General features: G+C 38.7%; 1 pseudogene; it reads left to right on the top strand.

The window, feature by feature from the left end:
• The window catches only part of LOC118902789, a 126691-nt pseudogene that overhangs the window by 88856 nt on the left and 15745 nt on the right, over positions 1–22090 (top strand).

Raw genomic sequence — 22090 nt, 5'->3', positions numbered from 1 at the left:
AACGCATGAGTCCTCCCTGTCTTGTCTGCTAGGAATCTAGACATTGACTACTAGAACACAAGGCATTTACATTTAAGTTGGTTGAACAAAATTAAAAATTCAGTTCCTTAGTTGCACTAGCCACATTTCTAGTGTTCAATAACCATATGTGTCTAGTGGCTACCATATTGGATAGTGCAAATATGCAATATTTCCACTAAATATGCAATCATTACAGAAAGTTCTCTTGGAGCATGCTGCTCTAGAGGGTAGTGTCAGCTTAAAGCCCAGATGGATTCAGTCAAGTGAAAAGTCCCATTTTCAGGCCAGGGCTGCAAGCAGTGGGGGTAAGATTTGAATATTTCTAAGCCTCGAATTTCAAAAGGAAAATAAGAGACCACAAAATCCTTTCAGCTGGACTCTTAGTGTCCCTAAACTTCCATGCTGCTGTGATTTAAAAAAAAAAAATGAAATAAGAGCCCAGAGAGCGGAATCATGCCTTTATTTCTGCCAGATCTTAAGATAATGGTTCAAATTTCCCCCAAAATACCATTTGACTGTTAAGCAGTAAGTCAGGCACACACTTGGAATCCTGAAGAATGTTCACTCAGTTCCTTGCTGAAGGGTCCAACCTTGTTCCAGTTAAGGAGGTGGAGGTTCTGGAAATTCTTAGCCACAAGGACAGGGTCATGGTCCTAGAGGTCTAGGTACGTCCCATGACTCAGATCACCACATAGTACCCCACGACCCTCTCCATCATGTCTTCTTCCCCACCAAACACCTGCCCTTAGTCATCTTTAACCTTTTCTATTTCACTCCCTGCCTTGCCTCCTTTTATACCCAACCTCTGGCTTGAGCTGCAGGTCATTCTCAGCCATTACAGGCTCCACCTATGGGTAAGGTGCAGTGCGGGGTATGGGGGGCGGGAGGTCCTTCATACCTTTGAGGGTAGAGCAGGATAGTATCAGAGACCCCCATAGTCATCTGACTGCAGGGCCACAGAATAAGGTATCTAAAAAGCAATCAGAACTTTTGCACTGTAAGAAAACACAAGCAAAACAAAAACCTCCTGCTAGGAGTTTGCCAGTGTCTTATTCTGAGTTTCTGTCTCCTTCCCAGTCTTGAGTTAAATTTTTAAAAGCTTTTAGCCTCAGTAGTAGCTGAGTCCTAGAACAGAAGGCATAAAAAGACTTGTTCTGTCACGTTAGTAACCTTTACTAACCCACAGGTTCACGGTCATAGAGCGCATCCTCAGTGCCAAATAAAATGAGAGATTTCTGAATTAGAAGCATGGGAGAGTCTTAAATTAAACAAGCAAACAAAAACTATCCCATTTCCAAATGAAATAAGTTAAAGGTAAGGTGGTTGCCCCACAGTTTGGCTAAAGGTCCAGTAACCTCCCCAAGTCAGTGTTTGTGAAGTTCTCCACTTTTTAGAAAAACAGATCGACGGTCCCACAACCATCTCCTTGGGCAACTTATATTTTTCCTGCTGGGCCTTGCCATCTTTAGGATAATGTGTGCTCACTTACACAGTGCTGCCACTGCTTATGGAAAAAAGCACATTGTGGCCCAGCGATTTTCAAAACCAGCAAAGCTGTGGAAGTCACTCTCCAAATGAAGTCTGACCAGACTCCCAGTATATAAAAGAAATAGAAGTGAAGCCGCTCCGGCTGAAGAAGGGAGCCCCAGGCTATCCCCTCGGAGGGTCTGCAGAAGCTTGAGGGCTTGCAGAGACCTGTTAGAGACTCACTTCCCCAGATGGACTCAGAAACCTCACATTAGACATTTCAATGTCAAGGACGCTTGGATTAGGAAAGATCATCTTCTGTCACTTGCAAAGTTTATAAAAGAGATTGAACACCATTATCTCAAGGACAAAACAACCTCAAGGATCCAAGGATTAAAAAGAATCATTCTTCCACATGTTTATTGTTCTTCTGCCCCTCTCATGCAGAAGAGTGAATGCTATACAGTTTTAGTGCTATTTTCGTGGGTCATTGTTACTGCTGTTACCTTTATGGCATGAGAAGGCGGCTTCTGCATGTGTACAGGCAAATGTCCATAAGACCAGTAAATGACCACGCAAGAGTTTTTAGAAAAAAGCAAAATTTCATTTTCAATTTACAAAACATTTTACAAATTATTACTTAGTATCACCTTTGCATTTAATTTTAAAAGGCATAGTATTTTCACACTAGGAGAAGAAAAAGAAGATATTGGTGCCAAGGGCAGCTGCAGGACAATAGAAAAAAAGAAAAATGATCATGGGAGTTTTACAGTATTCTTAGAGGTGACTTTCATGCCCTGAAAAGATTGTTCAAGACCCTTTCTGTTTTCCTTTAAATTTTGAATTACAATCTAAAAAGATTTGTTCTTTCTTAAGATTTCAACTTATAAATCTTATTATTGCATTTACAAATCCAGAAGAGGTCAATAATCACTTTTAATAGAGTTTATACAACTTAATTAAATAACATTTTAAGCATTTAAAATTGTATCTATAATTTAAATATATTTAATTTTTGTGCTTTAACTGGTTATCAAACAAACATTATCCTATCTTATACAATTCTCATATGTCTACTAAATTAAATTTACAAAAATGGTTAAAATTAAGTTCTTTTAATTATCCAATTATTGCTTATAATCCAAGAAAATTTATCTTATCGCTCTGAGGTCTAAATCAATTAAGTCAATTAACTTTTTCTAAATTGGAATCACAACTTGCCAGATACCTTAATATACCAAATTCTTAAAGTCTCCAAGTAATACTTAAAATACCAAATATATACAGATTATTCTAAACATTAGAGTATAAATAATTTGGGTTTTATTTACTTCATCATTTCCAATGAGGAAATAATTATATCAGCTCAAACCCCAGTGGTGTTTTGTCCTAGTGCACTGACGTTTCCTATTGCACCAAGAAAACTTCTTTCCAGGTCACAGGACTTATTCTTTTTCTTAAACCTGTGGGTCACATGGAGCCTGAACCCTAATAGTGGTCGTAACATGGTTCCATAACTTTCAAAAAGAGCAGGTGTTAGAGCCTGTTCCTGAGTTTAAATCATATCTTAACCTAATTCTTCCCTCAATGATCAGAAGTCTGTAACTCCACTAAAATTTTAACTATGCATTTCTTTGGTTCTCCTAAGATATAAAAGTCATTTAATTTAATTCGGCTCGTCTTGAGGGTCGTTCTTTTGGTCACAAATAAAATCGTGCTAATAACAAAAAGCAAAGACAAAAAGAAAACTTTTAGAGGACTGAAAATAGTGAAACAAAAAGCCATATCAGTGAAACTGTGGAATTAAATACAATTTTATGGAGAAGGTCTAAGCCCAAATAGTTTTGGGTACATAACGCAATTACAGATAAAGGAAATGACTGAAACGCTAGTTAAATGGTCACTAATTAAGACCACTTAACCAGGGTGTATCATCTAGCAGAACTGTAAACATGGAACTAAAGAGTAAGGAAGAAACAATGTTTAATTCTAATGCACCATCTATTACCAGAAACACATTTTTGTCAACACTGCTAAATATTTAGCCACATAAATTTATAACCCTGTTACCTGAGCCTGGCTAAATCTAAACAGGAAAGTCCTCTAGGCTGTTATTAGAAAATCCAGGTCACTATTTAGAGTACAGAACGTTCTGTTTTTTCGCCACAGACTGGTTTCATTAGAAAGTGCACATTTTATGTATTTAATGTACCTATTCATTTTATTCATCTACTTTTTTATGCAGGTTCGTTACTACTTTTACCCAGAACAATCAGTAGCTTAATACAGTATAAGTTTAATTTGCAATCATGTCACAGCATGGTCCAGTGTAGGCTGGGGAGGGGTTGGGTTTCTCCTCCTCACTGTCACTCGAGGACCCGAGTTTCTTACATCCGGAGTCCTCGGTTGAATCCTCTGTGTTCTGGCCAGCAGAAGGGGGCAGGAAGAGAGCGTGGAGAATTCTGGGAAAGGTATTATGGGCTACACCTAGAAGCGGGCTTCCTGATTTCTGCCTGCTTCCTATTGGCTAGAACTTAGCCGCACGGCCTCACCTCCCTGAAAGAGCATCTGCTGGACCCAGGAGGAAAACAGAAGGAGCATGGAGAACAACTAGCCAGTCTCTGCTACATTACGTCATCGCTCTAGCTTAATGTTTAATGTTGCATTCAGTAGTAATTAAATCAATCAGATGAAATTATAATCAGAATACAAATTGATGAAGATGAAACAAAACTGGTATAATTTTATCATGCATGCTCACACCACAGCAGGAAAAGTACTGCTGGTCATACTCTTGTATAACTTAATTTCTTATGCACCACATTTGCACAACTTTCTACAAGTAGAAACTATCTACAGCTCTGAGATAGATGCTTGTCAAATAAGTGCTTGGGTTTTTTGTTTGTTTGTTTTTTTGTTTTTTTTTTCTAAAGGAGACATTTATGGTCAACTTTCCAAATAGAAAATGCTACCAGATCACAGTGACTACTTGGTGAGAGCTCGTCTGTATATTATGATCCACTTTATGAAGTACAAGTTTACTAAGAAGGGAGATAATTTACCATGACTCATGTTTTAGGAATAAACTCTTAGCTGGGTGAAGCCTCGGGAAGTAAGAGACTAAAGACATAGAGGCTACTGCCAGCGACACTGCAGGTCAAACCCATGGCCAGTAAGACCTGGTTCTGAGTCCCTGATGCACCTCTCACTAGCTCTGAGACCTTGGATATATTAACTAACCTCTATAAGCTTCAATTTCCTTATCTGTAAAATGAGGATAAGACAACCTTTCAAAGAGATGTGAGAATTAAATATCCATTTCTCTCACTAGAATTTAAAGTCAGTGAAGCTAGAAACCTCTTCCTTACTATCATATTCCTGGCACATGCTAAGTTTTCAGTACTACGTAGTTTTAATGATAGCTTAATAATACTTTACTATTATCATTACCCATACAAATATATTCAGGAGACAGCTAAAAATTCAAGCTTTTAATTCAGGAGTAGTGCACCCCTGAGACCCAGGCAAGAGGGGGCGTGTCCTGGGCCTGGGTTTCAGAGCAGGGCTCTTCATGAGGTGGTCCGGGGACTAGTCAGTCCACAAACTGCTACTGGGCCACATGGGATAAGTACAGAAATTGAGAGGAAGCATTTAGAAACTTCTGAACCAATTTGATATTGGTACATCATATCATTAAACAGGGTAGAGACCAGTTTGAAATTGAGTGGTGAGTCACATGTGGTGTAGACTGCAGACATCAAGGACAGCAGGACCACTTTTCAACATATATTTAAAAAAATTTTTTATTGAAGTATAGTTGTAAAATTTTGTATAAGTTACAGGTGTACAATATAGTGATTTACAATTTTTAAGGGTTATACTCCATTTATAGTCATTATAAAATATTAGCTATATTCCCCATGTTGTACAGTATATCCTTGTAGCTTATTTTATACCTAATACATTTTTTTAACGTCTTTATTGGAGTATAATTGCTTTACAATGTTGTGTTAGTTTCTGCTGTATAACAAAGTGAATCAGCTATACGTATACACATATCCCCATAACCCCTCCCTCTTGCATCTCCCTCCCACCCTCCCTATCCCACCCCTCTAGGTGGTCACAAAGCACCGAGCTGATCTCCCTGTTCTATGCAGCTTCTTCCCACTAGCTATCTATTTTACATTTGGTAGTGTATATATGTCCATGCCACTCTCTCACTTCTATACCTAATACTTTGTTCCTCTTACTTCCCTACCCCTTTATTGCCCCTCCCCTCTTCCCTCTCCCCACTGGTAACCACTAGTTTGCTCTCTATATCAGTTGAGTCTACTTCTTTTTTGTTATATTCACTAGTTTCAACATATGATATTTTAAGATTAGTCACCTATAACCCAAAAGTGAGTAAAATATAAGTAAATGAAAGCATTTCTTTATTTTTATGTTATTTTTATTATCATTTTCATTTTAATCAAATCAGTTTTATCTATATAAATACATAATATATAATAAATATGCATATAATATATTTAAATATTTTAAAATTAAAAAGTATATTTTTAACCCAATAGCTAAAGTAAGGATATGAACTGTTTTTAAATTTAATTATAGTTGATTTACAATGTTGTGTTAATTTCTGCTGTACAGCATAGTGATTCAGTTATACATATATATACATTCTTTTCTTAATATTCTTTTCCATTATGATTTATCATAGGATACTGAATAGTTCTCTGTGCTATAGAGTAGGACCTTGTTGTTTATCCATTCCATATATGATAGCTTACATCTGCTGACCCCAACCTCCCACTCCATCCCTTTCCTAACCCCCTGCCCCTTGGCAACCACAAGCCTGTTCTCTATGTCTGTGAGTCTGTTTCTGTTTCATAGATAGGTTCATTTGTGTCATATTTTAGATTCCACATATAAGTGATATCATATGGTATTTGTCTTTCTCTTTCTGACTTACTTCACTTAGTATGATAATCTCTAGTTGCATCCATGTTGCTACAATTGGCATTATTTTGTTCTTTTTATGGCTGAGTAGTATTCCATTGTATATATGTACCACATCTTCTTTATCCATTCATCTGTTGATGGACATTTAGTTTGTTTCCATGTCTTGGCTATTGTAAGTAGTGCTGCTATGAACATTGGGGTGCATATATCTTTTTGGATTAGAGTTTTGTTTGGATGTATGCCCACGAATGGGATTGCTGGATCATATGGTAATTCTACTTTTAGTTTTCTGAGGAGCCTGCATACTGTTTTCCACAGTGGCTGTACCAACTTACATTCCCACCAACAGGGTAGTACGGTTCCCTTTTCTCCACATCCTCTCCAGCATTTGTTATCTGTAGAGTTTTTAATGTGGCCATTCTGACTGGTGTGAGGTGGTACTTCACTGCAGTTTTGATTTGCATTTCTCTAATAATTAGCAATGCTGAGCATCTTTTCATGTGCCTATTGGCCATCTGTATGTCTTCTTTGGAGAAATGTCTATTTAGGTCTTCTGCTCATTTTTTGATTGGGTTGTTTGTTTTTTTGTTGTTGAGTTGTGTGAGCTGTTTGTATATTTTGGAAATTAAGCCCTGTAGGTCACATTGTTTGCAAATATTTTCTTCTAATCTGTAAGTTGTCTTTTCATTTTGGGTTTGTTTGTTTGTTTGTTTGTTTTGGTTTCCTTTGCTGTGCAAAAGCTTGTAAGTTTGATTAGGTCCCACTTGTTTATTTTTGCTTTTATTTCTATTGCCTTTGGAAACTGACCTAAGAAAACATTGCTATGATTTATGTTAGAGAATGTTTTGACTATTATCTCTTCTAGGAATTTTATGGTGTCATGTCTTATGTTTAAGCCTTTAAGCCATTTTGAGTTTATTTTTGTTTATGGTTAGAGAGTATGTTCTAACTTCATTGATTTACATGCAGCTGTCCAACTTTCCCAACACCACTTGCTGAAGAGACTGTCTTTCTCCCATTGTATATTCTTGCCTCCCTTGTTAAAGATTAATTGACCATAGGTGTGTGGGTTTATTTCTGGGTTCTCTATTCTGCTTCATTGATCCATATGTCTGTTTTTGTGCCAGTACCATGCTGTTTTGATTACTGTAGCTTTGTAGTATTGTCTGAAGTTTGGGAGGGTTATGACTCCTGCTTTGTTGTTTTTCTTCAGAATAGCTTTGACACTTCTGGGTCTTTTATGTTCCATATAAATTTTAGGATTATTTGTTCTAATTCTGGGGAAAATGTCATGGGTAACTTGATAAGAATCACATTAAATCTGTAGATTGCTTGGGGTAGTATGGCCATTTTAACATATTAATTCTAAGGAAGTAAACTTTATATCATTTATTTTTTAACCCTAATTTACTGATTAGGGAACAAGTTTTTTTGGTTTTTTTTTTTTACATTCATTTATTTTTGGCTGCGTCAGGTCTTTGTTGTGGTGCGTGGGCTCTACATCCCATGCAGGCTTCTCTCTAGTTGTGGCACAAGGGCTCAGTTGCCCCGCAACATGTGGGATCTTAGTTCCCCAACCAGGGATTGAACCTGCATCCCCTGCATTGGAAGGCAGATTCTTAACCACTGGACCACCAAGGAAGTCAGTAAGAAACAAGTTTTACAGACTTCTTTTTCAAGAAAAGACACATTTCAAAATGTTAGTAGTAGTAAACCGAATGATAACAATAGAAGTGATTCTGAAAGAACGAATACCAAAAGAATTCATACCAGTTTTATTCAGAAGTATGAGCTCTTGTTACTGAGTTCAGTTTGTAGCCATAATTGATGATGAAGTGCTAAAACTACTGTATATTATCTGTAGAAATGTACTGACTAATGAAGCAATGAAACCATCAAAACGTAAGTGGCTTTTGCATATCAAATGTAAGCAATAAGTGAAAAGAGAATTATTTGAAAGAAAGAGTATTAAATTAAAAAATAGAGGAAGATGTTAACTATTTCACATATAAGCAGCTTTGCAGTCTTCTTATAAAGCAGTGTTTGGGGTTGCTAAGACCAGGCATACATACAGCTGCCAAGACATGAATGCAAGTCTAACAAAGATGTTGCCTTAGAAATGTTGGGTGATATGGGGGCAAAGGAGGCAGCTCAAATGCCATCTTCCAGTGAAACTATAGTTCAACATATTTGGGAACTGATTAATGATATGGACGGCTAATTCACAGAAAAAAAAAAAGTGAAACTAGTGAAGTATCTTTCATTGAAGCTAGATGAATGCACAAGTACTATTAAAATGGCCATCCTTTAGTGTAAGTATGATTTAAACATGACCATGATAGGAAGAAATAGTCCTTCTATTTTCTCACTTCATGACTAATAAACATAACTGTGAACTATATAAAACTATAAAGGATTACATTGTCCATAAATGTGTCTGGGTTAGGCTTTTGTGTAGGATTATATTCTGATGGCACAGCTGCAATGACTGGAAAGCATTCTGAGTTATTTACCCAATTAAAGGAACTGGTGCCAGAATGTAAATCAACATACTGCTTCCTTCAAAAGTTTCACTACAAAAGTCAGCTGAACTAAGTAGAAAATTTGTGGATCTAAACTCTTTCATAGGAAGATAATTTAAATTTCATTATGATTTCAGAGGATAAGTCATTAGAACTGGCTATTGATGGAGGACTAAGGATGAATTTTGCTCTATTTTGTATAAAAACTTTAAATGAGAAACCTAAGTTTGCTCAAATTACTCTGGAATATCTTCTTCTGTTTTGTCAAAATAACCTTGTGAGACTAGTTTCCCTACTCTGAGTACTATTAAAACAAAGCATGGAAACCCTTTAGATGTACCTTGTTCCCTACAAGTGGTGTGTGATCATCAACCCAAAAAGACTGAAGAGTTAGTAAGCAAGCTCACTTGTTTTATTAAAACCCTTAACTGTTTATATTAGTGGTGCTATTTAAAGTGGGCATATAGCATCTAACAGGGGGAATCTTATTTCATTCATAAATTTTTGTTTATGACCATGGAATAACCAAGAGTTATAAAGGTAGTAGTGATTGCCTAGGTCAATCATTTATACACACACTTTCAAGAACAATATGCTCAATTTTTGTAATTTTTCCCATCTTCTACATTTGTTCTGATTATATTTATTGAAATATAATTTTATGTCTAAGAATCTATAAATAAATGAATCTAACAAAAAATGTACACTCGAATATAGTGTGTATTTTTAATCTCACTTTTCTAGTAATTCATTTTTTTAATTGAATGAAAGATTCTTTAAATTCTAGTGCTTTACAATTTTCAGCAGTTTCACACACATGATTTCATGTAATTCCATAATAACCCTTTTTCTCCTCCTACCCCGGTATTGCTCCTCCCCCTTCCCTTTTCCCACTGGTAACTAACTTGTTCTCTGTATCTGTGAGTCTGCTTCCTTTTTGTTTTATTCTCTAGTAACTTATTTTTATTGTACTAAAAGAAGTATTGATCTGTAACAGATTGGAAGTGGAAAAAAGGGGGTTAGATCCTTCTCAACAGATTGAGGAAGGCTGCTTTAGAGAGACAGTCTGGCATAAGGGATCCATGGCTCAGAGGGAACCTGCTTACCCAGACCGCACAGTCCTAGGACCCAAAGAATCCCAGCCCCACAGGCCCTGAGCCTGTGTCCAGGAACCAAACAAGCTTCTTCCCTGGGAACACAGCTGAGGGTGAACGGTGCTACCAGTGAGTGAAGCCCTAGACCCTGAGTGTTTGGGGGGTTATGGGCAGAACTAGCATGTGTAGGCTGTGTGTGCACCGTATGATAAGGAAACGAAGTGGGTAGGCCAGGGGTTAAGAGCCAGCTCACTCAGTGCCACCATGTTCTAGCCTGAACTCCATAGATCCCAAGAATTCAAAATTTGACAGATTGTGAAGAAGGTGTATTTGTCAAAGCAGGTTGATAGAATGCATTTATTCAACAGTCGATAGCTTCGTTTATAACTTTAAAAGTTTCAGGCGTTTGGAACGTGGGCCTCAATTTTGTTCTTTTGTCAGGGCCCCACCAATGTTAGGGGATGACCTAGCCAGGAGACATGTCAAAGCTGGAACTATGGGTTTGGCAGTCAGCATGGAGGGGATATTTGAAGCTGAGGGAGAGGCAGTCAAGGGTAAAGAGGGCAAGTCCTACATTCAGACTTCCTGATTTGAATCCCTTATCAGCAAACTTCTAGCTGTAGAACTGTGCACTATCTTTCTGTACCTCGATTTTCTCATCTGTAAAATGGGGGTGTTAATAGCCCCTATTTCATGGGATGGTTTTGAGGATCAAATGAGCTCATCTATGTAAAACACTTAGAACTAGGCTTGGTGTAGAGTAAGCTCTCAACACCAAGGGAGTCATAAATTACCTGGGGAAGGAATAGAGAGCAAGAACAGACGGGCCTCAGGGGAACCTTGGAAATACGGAGATACAGAGAGGGTGGAGAGTGTGTCCCAGCACCCACTACCAAGCCTGACAGGTGGTACGTGCCCAGTAAATGTGGATGGATTTGAAAGGGATCTGAGAAGGAGCATGTAACACACTGGATGCAGCAGAAAAGTCGAATGGGGGAGTACTAAGGAGAGCCTGTTGGATTCATAGTCAGGAAATACCTTAGAAAGATGTTTCAGTTCACAGGAAATCAGACCGCAGTAAATTAAAGAATGAAGGGAAGGTATTTCTCTTTTTAGTTTAGCTTAGTAACTCTAGTGGAAGCTATGCTTTTAGAAATTAGTGTTAGAGAATGAAAGCGATAAATAGTAGCTTGAGGGGCGTGCAAGGTTGAATGAAAGTTCTTTTCTGTTCAAGGAAGTAGGGCAGATTTGTTGCTAAGAGAAAGAAGGCATTGGAGAGGAAGAGATGATTAATGAAGCAAGAATCTAAGAGAAGGATGCGAGGAGATGGAATCAAGAGAAAAAGACCTAGGGTGAGTCTTACAAAAGGATATTCTGCCTGGGGTGAAAGGAAACAGGATCATAGATAAGAATATAGAGAAAAGTTGAGGGCTGGGAAGTTGAAGTTCTTAAAGTTTAAAGTGCAGGGAAACTTTAATTTCCAGAAGAGCAAATAAATATAACAGACTAGTAGGAAGCATATTCCTTTACCCATTGCGGTAGATACGATGAGTCTGCACACTCATTTGAGTGCTTGGCTAGCTGATCTTCCTATACTACAGAAGAGTAGTTGGCAAGCCACATACAGTCTACAGGTCAAATTTAGCTTACTGTCCCCAAACTGAACTCGGATTCATTCACCCATCGCACAGCAAAGCCAATCTACTGACATTGGATTGTGGTGAAAGAAAGTACAGCGTTTATTTCCTAGGCACCAAGTAAGGAGAACTGGCAGTGCATGCTCAAAAGACTCAAGCTCCCTGATGGCTTTTGGGCAAGGGTTTTTAAAGGCAACATTAGGGGTGAGGGTTGCAGGGTGCATCTCAGCTTGTGGTTCTGATTGGTTGGTGGTGAGGTCACAGGGTGATGTTTGGGGAATCTCAAATCAACAGTCTTCTGGTTCCAACCAGTCTGGGGTCTGCGTGCTAGTGGTCAGCAGTTTCCATTCAGTGGGGGTCCTGGTTTCTGAAAAATGACTCAAGGATGCTTGTCAGATTGTTATCTATAGCTCTTGAGGAGGAACTAGGAGTCCTGTGACTCTATTTTATTGCTGAACTATTGTTCAACCTACTGTTACTTTTCTTGCTTGGCTGCTTTCCTTTGTTTCTGCATTATCTCTCTACTCTAATCAAGTGCTGCTCTTTGGAACTCAGGGAAGGCCTAGGACACTAAAGCTTTTTCTACAAACAAGAAGCAGGGGACATGAAGGGGCTTGTACACAAGAGGGCCCTGTAGGGTTCTGCTCAGTTTCACTTCTGCCTGTTTTTCTATAGCCTGTGAGCTAGGAATGGTTTTCACATTTATAAATTGTGGTAAAATCTACATAACATAAAATTTACCATTTTAACCATTTTTAAGTATACATTTCAGTGACATTAAGTACATTCACATGTTGTGCAACCATCACCGTCCTTCATCTTCAGGGCTCTTTTCATCTTAAAAAATGGAAACGCTGTACCTATTCAACAATAACTCCCCATTCTCATCTTCCCCCAACACCTGGCAACCACCACTCTATGTTCCGTCTCTTTGAATTTGACTACTCTATGTTCCTAAAGTGGTCTGATCCCCAATTCCACTGTGTGTGTGGTTGTTCCACACACATCCAAGCAATTCTCAGACATCAGTTGGGTGTCCTACAGTTCAACGCAATTCTGACACCATCTGCATGGAGATAGCGTCAGATCCCACAGGGTAAGTGTTCAGTTCTACAAGTCTGACAACCTCCTTCAGACACCAATTGCAAGCTCAGGCCATCATCTGTTGTGCTTCTGACCGACCAGCTATAGATGGGAAGTTCCAAAGACTCCTCTTTGGTTTCGATTAATTTGCTAGAGTGGCTCAGAACTCAGAGAAACACTTGACTTAGTAGATTACTGGTTTATTATAAAAGAATATATAACTCAGGAACAGCCTGATGGAAGAGGTGCATAGGGCAAGATCTGGGGAAAGGGCAGGAGTTTCTACGCCCTCTCCAAGTGCACCAGTCTGCCTGAATCTCCATGTGTTCACCAACCTGGAAGCTCTCTGAATCCAGTTCTTTTGGGTTTTTATGGAGGCTTCACTGCATAGACACAATTGATTAAATCATTGGCCACTGGTAATTGATTCAACCTCCAGCCCTTCTCCCTTTCCCAGAGGTCGGGAGTTAGGACTGAAAGTTCCAACCCTCTAATTACACGATAGGTTCTCCTGGCAACAATTACCCCCTCCTTAGGTGTGTTCCAAAAGTAACCTCATTAACATAACAAAAAATACCTTGATAATTCTCATCACTTAGGAAATTCCAAGGGTTTTAGGAGCTCTGTGCCAGAAATGAAGATGAAGGCCAAATATATATATATTTTTATTATAAATCACAATAGTACAATATCTCATATAAGTGGAATTATACAGTTTTTATTCTTTGTGACTGACTTAGCATAAAGTCCTTGAGGTTCATCCATGTTGTTGCATTTCTCAGAATTTCCTTCCTTTTTAAGGTTGAATAATATTTCATTGTCTGTGTATACCACATTTTGCTTATCCATTCATCTGTCAATGGGCACTTGGGTTGCTTCCACCTTTTGGCTGTTGTGAATAATACTGCTGTAGATATGGATGTACAAATATCTGTTCTAGTCCCTGCTTTTAATTCTTTTGAGTATATACCCAAAAGTAGGATTGCTGGGTCATAAATTAGTTCTATTTTTAACTTTTTGAGGAACTGCCATACCATTTTCCATAGCAGCTGTACTGTTTTCCTTTCTCAGCAATGCACAAGTGTTCTAACCTCTCTACATTCTCACCAACACTTATTATTTTCTGTTTTTTGTTTTTGTTTTTTATACTAGCCATCCTAATAGGTATGAGGTGATTGTTCATTGTGGTTTTGATTTGCATTTCCCCAATGGCTAGTGATGTACTTATTGGCTATTTATATATTTTCTTTGGAGAAATGTCTTTTCACAACCTTTGTCCATTTTTGAATTGGGTTGTTTGTTCTTGAGTTTTAGGAATTCTTTATATATTCTGGATATTAATCTCTTATGAGATATGTGACTTGTGAAGTTTTCTACTATTCTGTGGGTTGCCCTTTTACTCTATTCACAATGTCCTTTTGCACAAAAATTCTTAATTTTGATGAAGTTCAATTCATCTATTTTTACTTTTGTTGCTTGTGCTTTTGGTGTCATAGCCAAGAAAATCATTGCCAAACCCAATGCTTGAAGACTTTCCCTTATGTTTTCTTCTAAGAGCTTTATAGTTTTAGTTCTTATGTTTAAAGTTTTTATCCATTTTGAGTTAATTTTTGTATGTGATGTAAGTTAAGGGTCCAGCTTCATTCCTTTGCATATGGATATCTTTCTTCCAGCACAATTTGTTGAAAAGACTATCCTTTCCCCATCAAATGGTCTTGGTACCCTTATTGAAAAAGTCGATCATATATGTAAGTGTTCCTTTCTGGGTGATTCATATTTTTAAATGTCTGGAAAAAAATCAAAAGAAAAATAACATTTTGTGACATGTGAAGATTTTATGAGATTCAAATTTCAGTGTCCATAAAGAATGTTTTATTGCAATATATCCTGGCTCATTTGTTTCTGTATTGTCTATGGCTGCTTTTGCATTATAGCAGCAACGCTGAATAGTTGTGACAGAGTCCATATTCCTGCAAATCCTGCAAATATTTACTATCTGGTCTTTTAAAGAAAATGTTTGCCAACATCTGCTATAGATAGAGGATAAAGAGCTGTAAGATGTATTTCTCAGACTCTCTCACAGCTAGGTGGTAGGCAAGTGACCCAGTTTCCACAAATCAGATTTATGCACACAGATTTGCATGTGGAAATGACTCACAAGAGGCAGCCACATGTGGGGAGATCAAATTCTCTGGTAAGTAAAGTAGTGGGGCATCCCGTTCTTCCACTCAGGTTGTTGGAGGGTTCTGGTATCTGATTGTTTATATCATCAGTGCTGAATGGCTGAAGGTGGCTGCAAGTGCTGTCCCACTGGAAAGGTTCTGTGGTATGTCGAGGCATTTTTCCAACTGTGCTTTTTCTGGCCTCTTTGTTGCTGACTGTGTAGCATCAAATCCTAGTTCTCTGTTCACTTTGGAGGATCTGTGAGTTGCCTGATGTTCCTTTAATAAATCTCTTCCTACTTCAACAGTTAGAGTAACGTCTGTTGTCTGCAACCTAGAACTCTGACTGATATATTCAGTAAAGACAATTATATTATACTCAGTAATATTTCCTCAAAAGGTAGAGTAGTGTTTTCTGAGAAAATCTTAATTCTAATCATGTCTTTTCTACCAGCTGTTATTGCCCATAACCTTCCAATATCTCTAAAACTGATTTAATGGAATTTATAAATCATAAGGGGATAGAATAGAGATTATCAAAGGAGTAGATGCAAAATTTAGATGCAAAAAATAAAGACTCTGAGTGAGAAACCATAATTACAATAGCACATTTAATTGTAGGAACTTCACTCCCAGACACTTTGATTTCATTGCAACTGAAAGAAAAAGAGATGTTTCTGAGAAGAAAGAAAATTAAGTTTCAGGACTGTAACTTTGTAGAGCAGAAATCCTGAGAGTAACTCAGAAGAATAAGATTGTTTATCATGGAAGTGATTGTTTATCATGGAAATTACATCTTGGAGGTGATGGAGGTGAGCATATAGGGAAAGAGGGAATGCTCTAGACCTAGAGGTAATAATTCAGAATTTTAATCTCAGTTTTTCCACGTAGATGCTGAGTACATCACCTCATTCAGAGCTGCTGCCTTTTCTTCCCGTTGATGATTACACTCTTGAAAAAACAAAGTGCTCAAATTAGGATGCTGGTTTTATTGTTATTTATGCCCGCTCTCCATTTTCCCACACAGTCATGTGGGTGAGTAATAGTGACATCACCACAGAAACAGAACTCCTTACTCAGACTCTGCTTCAGGAATATGCATGATTTTCAGACCCCTGCTTTTTTTCCTACAGGATATGTCTCTCTATTATTAGAGATTTCCACTTTTTCTCCCTAATTTGAACACACTGGTCCTATTGAGACAGTAATACTTCTCTCCATGTTCACCTCTCCCATAAAAAGGAAAATTTTCCAGTCCTACTCCACATGAGAAAAGTTGAGAGAGCGAAATGAAGAAAGTAATTTAAAATGGAATTAAAGTAAAAAGCACACACACATCCTAAAAGTTGACAAGATGATTCTTGAAGAAATCAGAACAGATGAAGAAGCAAGGCACAGAAAGTCAGTAAGCTAGTGCCACGTGAAAGGTCGATAGGGAAAATAAAAGGTCTCTTCAGAGAAAAGCGTTCTCTGGCAGAGGTAAGATGAGGGTTTTGCTCTTGAAGTTCACGCCCAGTGGACGGTGTCACTTAGGCAAAGAGCAACCTATGCAATTACTTGTGCCACAACCAGCTAGTGAAAAGCAGCATCAGACATCTGAGAAATAATTAACTGCTTGCCCTGCATTTTCAGCCTACAATTAGACAACTGTGAGCGCAATTATTTGTGTGGGCAATTTTGTAACAACAGATAATTGTGACTAAAGAGCTACCTGCATTGTGAAAGGGAGATATAATTGGGGCCCTCTTTTAATAAGTTTGTGTTTTAAATCTGAGCAAGCGTATAATTTGATTAGTGGAAAGACACCTGTGACTTTTTTTTTTTAATTACACTTTTATATTTTAACAAGTGCTTTCCCTAGTCTGTTTGTGGGCCTCACTGAAGCATCATTGGCACAGTACAATCATCATAAAACTGTAAAGAAATGCCACATCACAGATGGACCAGTCATGGATGTTATCCAGAACACATAGGTATTCTATAGCCAACACAGAAAAGGTACAAACAAAAGACCCAAAAGCTGAATCCAATGATTTGCAACATGCTTGAACTGTAAAGAAATCGACCAAAGAGCATCCAGCTCAGTGCCTGACATGTGGAAGGCACACAGCGAGGATTTCCTGAATTGATGCTGTTAAAAATCCCCTCCCTTTGTGCCCTCATAGTATACAAAACATGTCTTTACTTAGCCCCCAGTGCTTTGTGTTTTTGTTTGTTTGTTTGTCTATCTCTTCCTACACCTTCTGGGCTATTGGAAGAAAATGCTCATGTCTTTTTCATCTTTTATTTTCCTCAGTCTATTTCCATCTCTGACAGCAGAAAATGAACTCAAATTAGTTTAAGTCAAACAAAACAGGACAGAATGTCTGGCCAACAGAGGTAGGCTCTCAGCAGGGCTCTCTTCCTTTCCTCTATCTCATGAGTCAGCCCTCTTCGGTAAAGTGGCCTCATTCCCTCTACCGTGGTTGGGTGTCCTTCCTGCAGGAGGGCAGGATAGGCTGATGGTTCTCAGTAAGACTGCCAAGGCTTGAATGTGACTCCACCGCTTAACCTAAAATAAGTTACTTAACTATTTTGAGCCTCAGTTTCTATATCTGTAAAATGGGGACAATAATAATACTTACCTTATCAGGTTGTTGTAAAGATTAAATGAGATAGTATATGTAAGGAACTCACCACGGTGTCTGACACATAAAATGTGCTCAATAAATGTAAGCTATATCAGTTTGTTTTTGTTTTTGTTTTTAATGGAGAAAGCAGGGAGAGAGGTATGACTGTAGACAATTCTAGGCTTATAACATCCTAACTTAGTGACCCCAAATGAAAGAGGGAACATTTATATCCCAGCGTCTATAACAACTTCTCAGCATACACAATTTCGAGGAAGGATTCTGATTAGCTAAGACCTATTGAGAGTTTACTCTATGACAGGCACCATAGTAAGTGTTTCCATACATTATCTCAATGAATTTTCACCACAGCTATGATGTAGTTGCCATTTTTATCCTCATTTTACAGACAAGCAAACCAAGGCTTAGAAAAGTTTAGTACAGAAGGACACAGAGGTTGGCAACCCAACTACTCAACTCTGTATTGTAGTGTGTGTTAAAAAAACAAAATTCAACTGAGTACATTCTACAGGTCTAATTGGCTTCACTGAACAATTCACAATTTGGGCAGTATCCCATCTAGCAAGTGCTCCAAAGGGCTACTGAAAGACAAGACAAGGAAGTCATAAATAGAAAAAAGAATTATTTCAGATTAGGTCATTTCCCTTTTGGGAAAAAATTGCCTTATTAGGTGGGTTACCTCATCTTCCTTTGGAGGATGCAGAGGACCCATGTGACAGATTACCTCATTGATGCTGACCAGAAAATTCCTGGCTGACCAGTTAAGACTACCTTTCTAGGGGAGGTTGAAGCTTCATAGGTTAGGTATTAAGCCCTGATTTGGTGGCATGGCCTAGCATAAGTGACTCCATATTGGGTCTGTGACTTTTCTTTTTTTTTTTTTTTTAAACAATTCTGCCTCAGCTTAACTGAAAGAGGTGATCAAAATTTAAGACATTAGCACTACGCTCATCTACTGCTCTGAAATTTTCAGTTTTCGTTGTTCCTTTGTGTGGTATCCATAAATTATAACATTTTTGCTTAATCCCTGTGACATGCACAGGTCACAGCTTCAGGCTCACAATCCTCAGTCAGTCATCCTCTTCATTTCTTTTCTGATGGTCCAATCTTATGGAGATCATTTGCTTGGTGGTTAGTGGCTACGGACTTGTATTTAAAGCTTTTGAGAAAATACAACACACCAGGGAGATTATAATGATTCTAATAAGCACGATAATTCCCAACGTCTGGACACACAAACCAATCAAAATCAAGTAAGTCAAAGAAAAAGGCCATTGAAGGAGTCACCTTTTTAAGCCAAGTGGCTTGCTCAGTGATCTTGTGTAATTGAGTTTCAACTTTCCCAAAAGTGCACGGGTGGCATTGACCACAGCATAGACTCCTCGCTTAGCCAAAAGATAATCAAGGGTTATCCTATTGCCAAGAGCAACTTTGGCCAGAGAGTCTAAGGATCTTTGTTGGGCAGCTATTGTCTTGATGGAATCTGCGATATTTTCAAGAGTTAAGGAGAAACTTCTGATCATGTCCTCATTTGTATTTACTCCTAGCTAGGTAAGTATGGCCCTGCCGAAGGAGGAAGATCCTGAGTCATAAGTGCTTCCTGCTAGGTCCTTTCTTTTATCTTTCTTTTTTTATTTTTTGGAATTTTTGAATTTTATTCATTTATTTATTTTATACAACAGGTTCTTATTAGTTATCCATTTTATACATATTAGTGTATATATGTCAATCCCAATCTCCTAATTCATCCCACCACCACCCCTGCCCCCCTTTCCCCGCTTGGTATTCATATGTGTGTTCTCTACATCTGTGTCTCTATTTCTGCCCTGCAAACCAGTTCATCTGTACCATTTCTCTAGGTTCCACATATATGCGTTAATATACGATATTTGTTTTTCTCTTTCTGACTTACTTCACTCTGTATGACAGTCTCTAGATGCATCCATGTCTCTACAAATGACCCAATTTCGTTCCTTTTTATGGCTGGGTAATATTCCATTGTATAAATGTACCACATCTTCTTTATCCATTCGTCTGTTGATGGGCATTTAGGTTGCTTCCATGACCTGGCTATTGTAAACCCCGCTAGGTCCTTTCTAACTCAATAATGTAAATCCAGGGGAATCAACCAATGAGGTCTCAGTTTGCTTGTGAAAATGTAGAGGCACTGTTGGATAACCTGAGGCATTGCCCGGCTCTGTGCCAGCCATCTAGGCATTCTTGGCGCAAGAAGAATGATAACCAGCACAGACAAAGACAAACCCTGTTGGGGCACAATCATTTTCATTAAGGAGGTACTTTTAATGGATTCATTCTCAGGGATTGAGATCTCTTAGTGGATGGGGCCAAATCTGATCCAGATAATCATGGGAACATAGAGGTGCAAATGTACTAAGATTTACGTAGGTAATTGTGTCTAATTGAGTACATACAGGTATGATCAGAGACAGGAAAAAACAAGGCCCAAGTCCTGGCCATAAAAGTTGAACTCTGTAGGAGACTTTGGGGTGGGCTGGGAGGGTTGACTGTAGTTTGCAGTGACATTGGGAATAGAAGAGAAATTGGTCACAGGGAGGATCAGGAAATCTCTGGCATCATGGATAGATCAAAATCTTTGATGACAAATCCAGCAATCTGGAAGTTTACCCCCCTTAACTATGAAACCTGGGAGATACGGATGAGGGGGTTACCTTTCCAGGCCAACCCCAGAGTAAAGAGAAGAAAAAGAAGGAGGAAGGGTTTCATGTTTAGTTAAAGTATGAAGTCTCAATCCAGCATCTTAGGTAGAAGCAGTCTACTTCGAAATGAGCTACTTCTCTTTCTCGTCAATTCAATTTGGAGGTCTCCAGTGTCTGGTCTCAGGACCAGGTGTCAGGTGGAGCCTTTTTTAGCCATGAGAGAAATGTGTACCCAAGACTCCATGCCTTCTAGTTCTGTAGCAGTGTCAGTGGTCAGAGCACTTGGTAAGGTCCCTTCTAATGGGGCTTGAGGGCTGTCTTGCTCTGATGATGTTTCCAGAATACCCAGTCACCAGGCTCCAGACTGTGACCAACAGGATCCTTTGAATTGAGATCTGGGAAAACTTCTTCAACCTGTTGATGATAAACTTTAGCATAAGACTTACAGTAGCTGGTCATACAAGCATGAGACATGCTTGTATGTCTCATGTGATCAGCTCAAGGGATCAGCAGAAAGTTGTGTACTAATGGACACTGGTCTACCGGTGACTGTCTCAGGTGGAGATATGACTTTTGTTTTCCACAGGGGGTACTGCATAGAGTCAGCAAAGCCAGAGGCATTACCTTAGGCCAAGGGAATCCAGTAGTTTTCTCTTGACCTTGCCCGATGATTAAATGTGATAGAGACAGTGTAACTCCAAGAAGTTTACGAGGTTTTCATTAAGGCTTGTATGATTTGTCCTGTGAACTGGGTGCCTCAATCACTGGAGATAGGGGAAGGTCTACCCCAGGTGGGAAACACATTTTCTAATAGTTTCTTTGCCACCATGAGGGCATCAGCCTTGTGGCAGAGGAAGGCTTCAACCCATCTGGAAAACATCTATATAATAACAACATATTGATCACACATGTTAAGTGGCAGTCGAGCTGCAGGTGCAGCTACAGGTGCTCAAATGGTCCAGAGGGAGGAGGTCTGAGGCCTAAATAGTTTTTTCAGGATTATGGACCTGGCACGTCAGACATTACTATTTTTGCCATTTTATCAAAGTCTCCCCACCAATGTCTGTTCATAGATTGAGTCATCTTAAATGCACTATGATGGGTGAAGGAATGCAAAAGCTGAAAAATGGGGTTTGCCAGGGAGTCGGGAAGAACCAAGTGGCTGTCTTGGGTTTCCCATAGCCCTGACTGTTCATTTAATCTACAACCATTGTTTGACTATCTTAATTTCTCTGATTCAGGGGCAGACTGTTGCCATGTTACAAGGACATCAGGATGACAAAAGTCTGGCAACAAGGGGTCATTCTGAGAGGCAGAATGGACTTCATTCACAAGAGCCATAATTTTTATAGACTTTGTTGCTACTGCTCTCACATGAAAGTCAGCTAGGGCATTCCCCTGATACTCACTCAGGTTCAGTCCTTTTAGTGTGAGCCTCAGTTTTGAAGACAGCAATTTCAGAAGGGAAGGAAATAGCATTAAGAAGATCATCTATATTACTTGTTGCCCACTGTGGATTGGGGTCCCAGAGGCTGTAGGAAAATTCTTCTGTTTCCATAATATCCCCAAATCATGGATGACTTCAAGACATACCACCAGTAAGTGTAAATGTTAACAGTTTGTCCCCAGATAACTGCCGTGATCGGATAAGGGCATCTGCTTATTGAGCTGATTTAGTTTGTGGGAGGTTTTCTCTTTCAAGTCATTCATGTTGGGTTGTAATAGCATAAACAGCTTGGAAATTTCCATTGTCATTTCTACAGTATAACCCATCAACAAACAGGATTAACTCAGGATTGGTTAAAAGGGGGTACCTTGTAAATCAGGATGCAGTGTC

The sequence above is a fragment of the Balaenoptera musculus genome, chromosome 10 (genome assembly GCF_009873245.2).
Source record: "Balaenoptera musculus isolate JJ_BM4_2016_0621 chromosome 10, mBalMus1.pri.v3, whole genome shotgun sequence".
NCBI lineage: Eukaryota > Metazoa > Chordata > Mammalia > Artiodactyla > Balaenopteridae > Balaenoptera > Balaenoptera musculus.
This window is presented reverse-complemented; position numbering and strand designations above follow the sequence as displayed.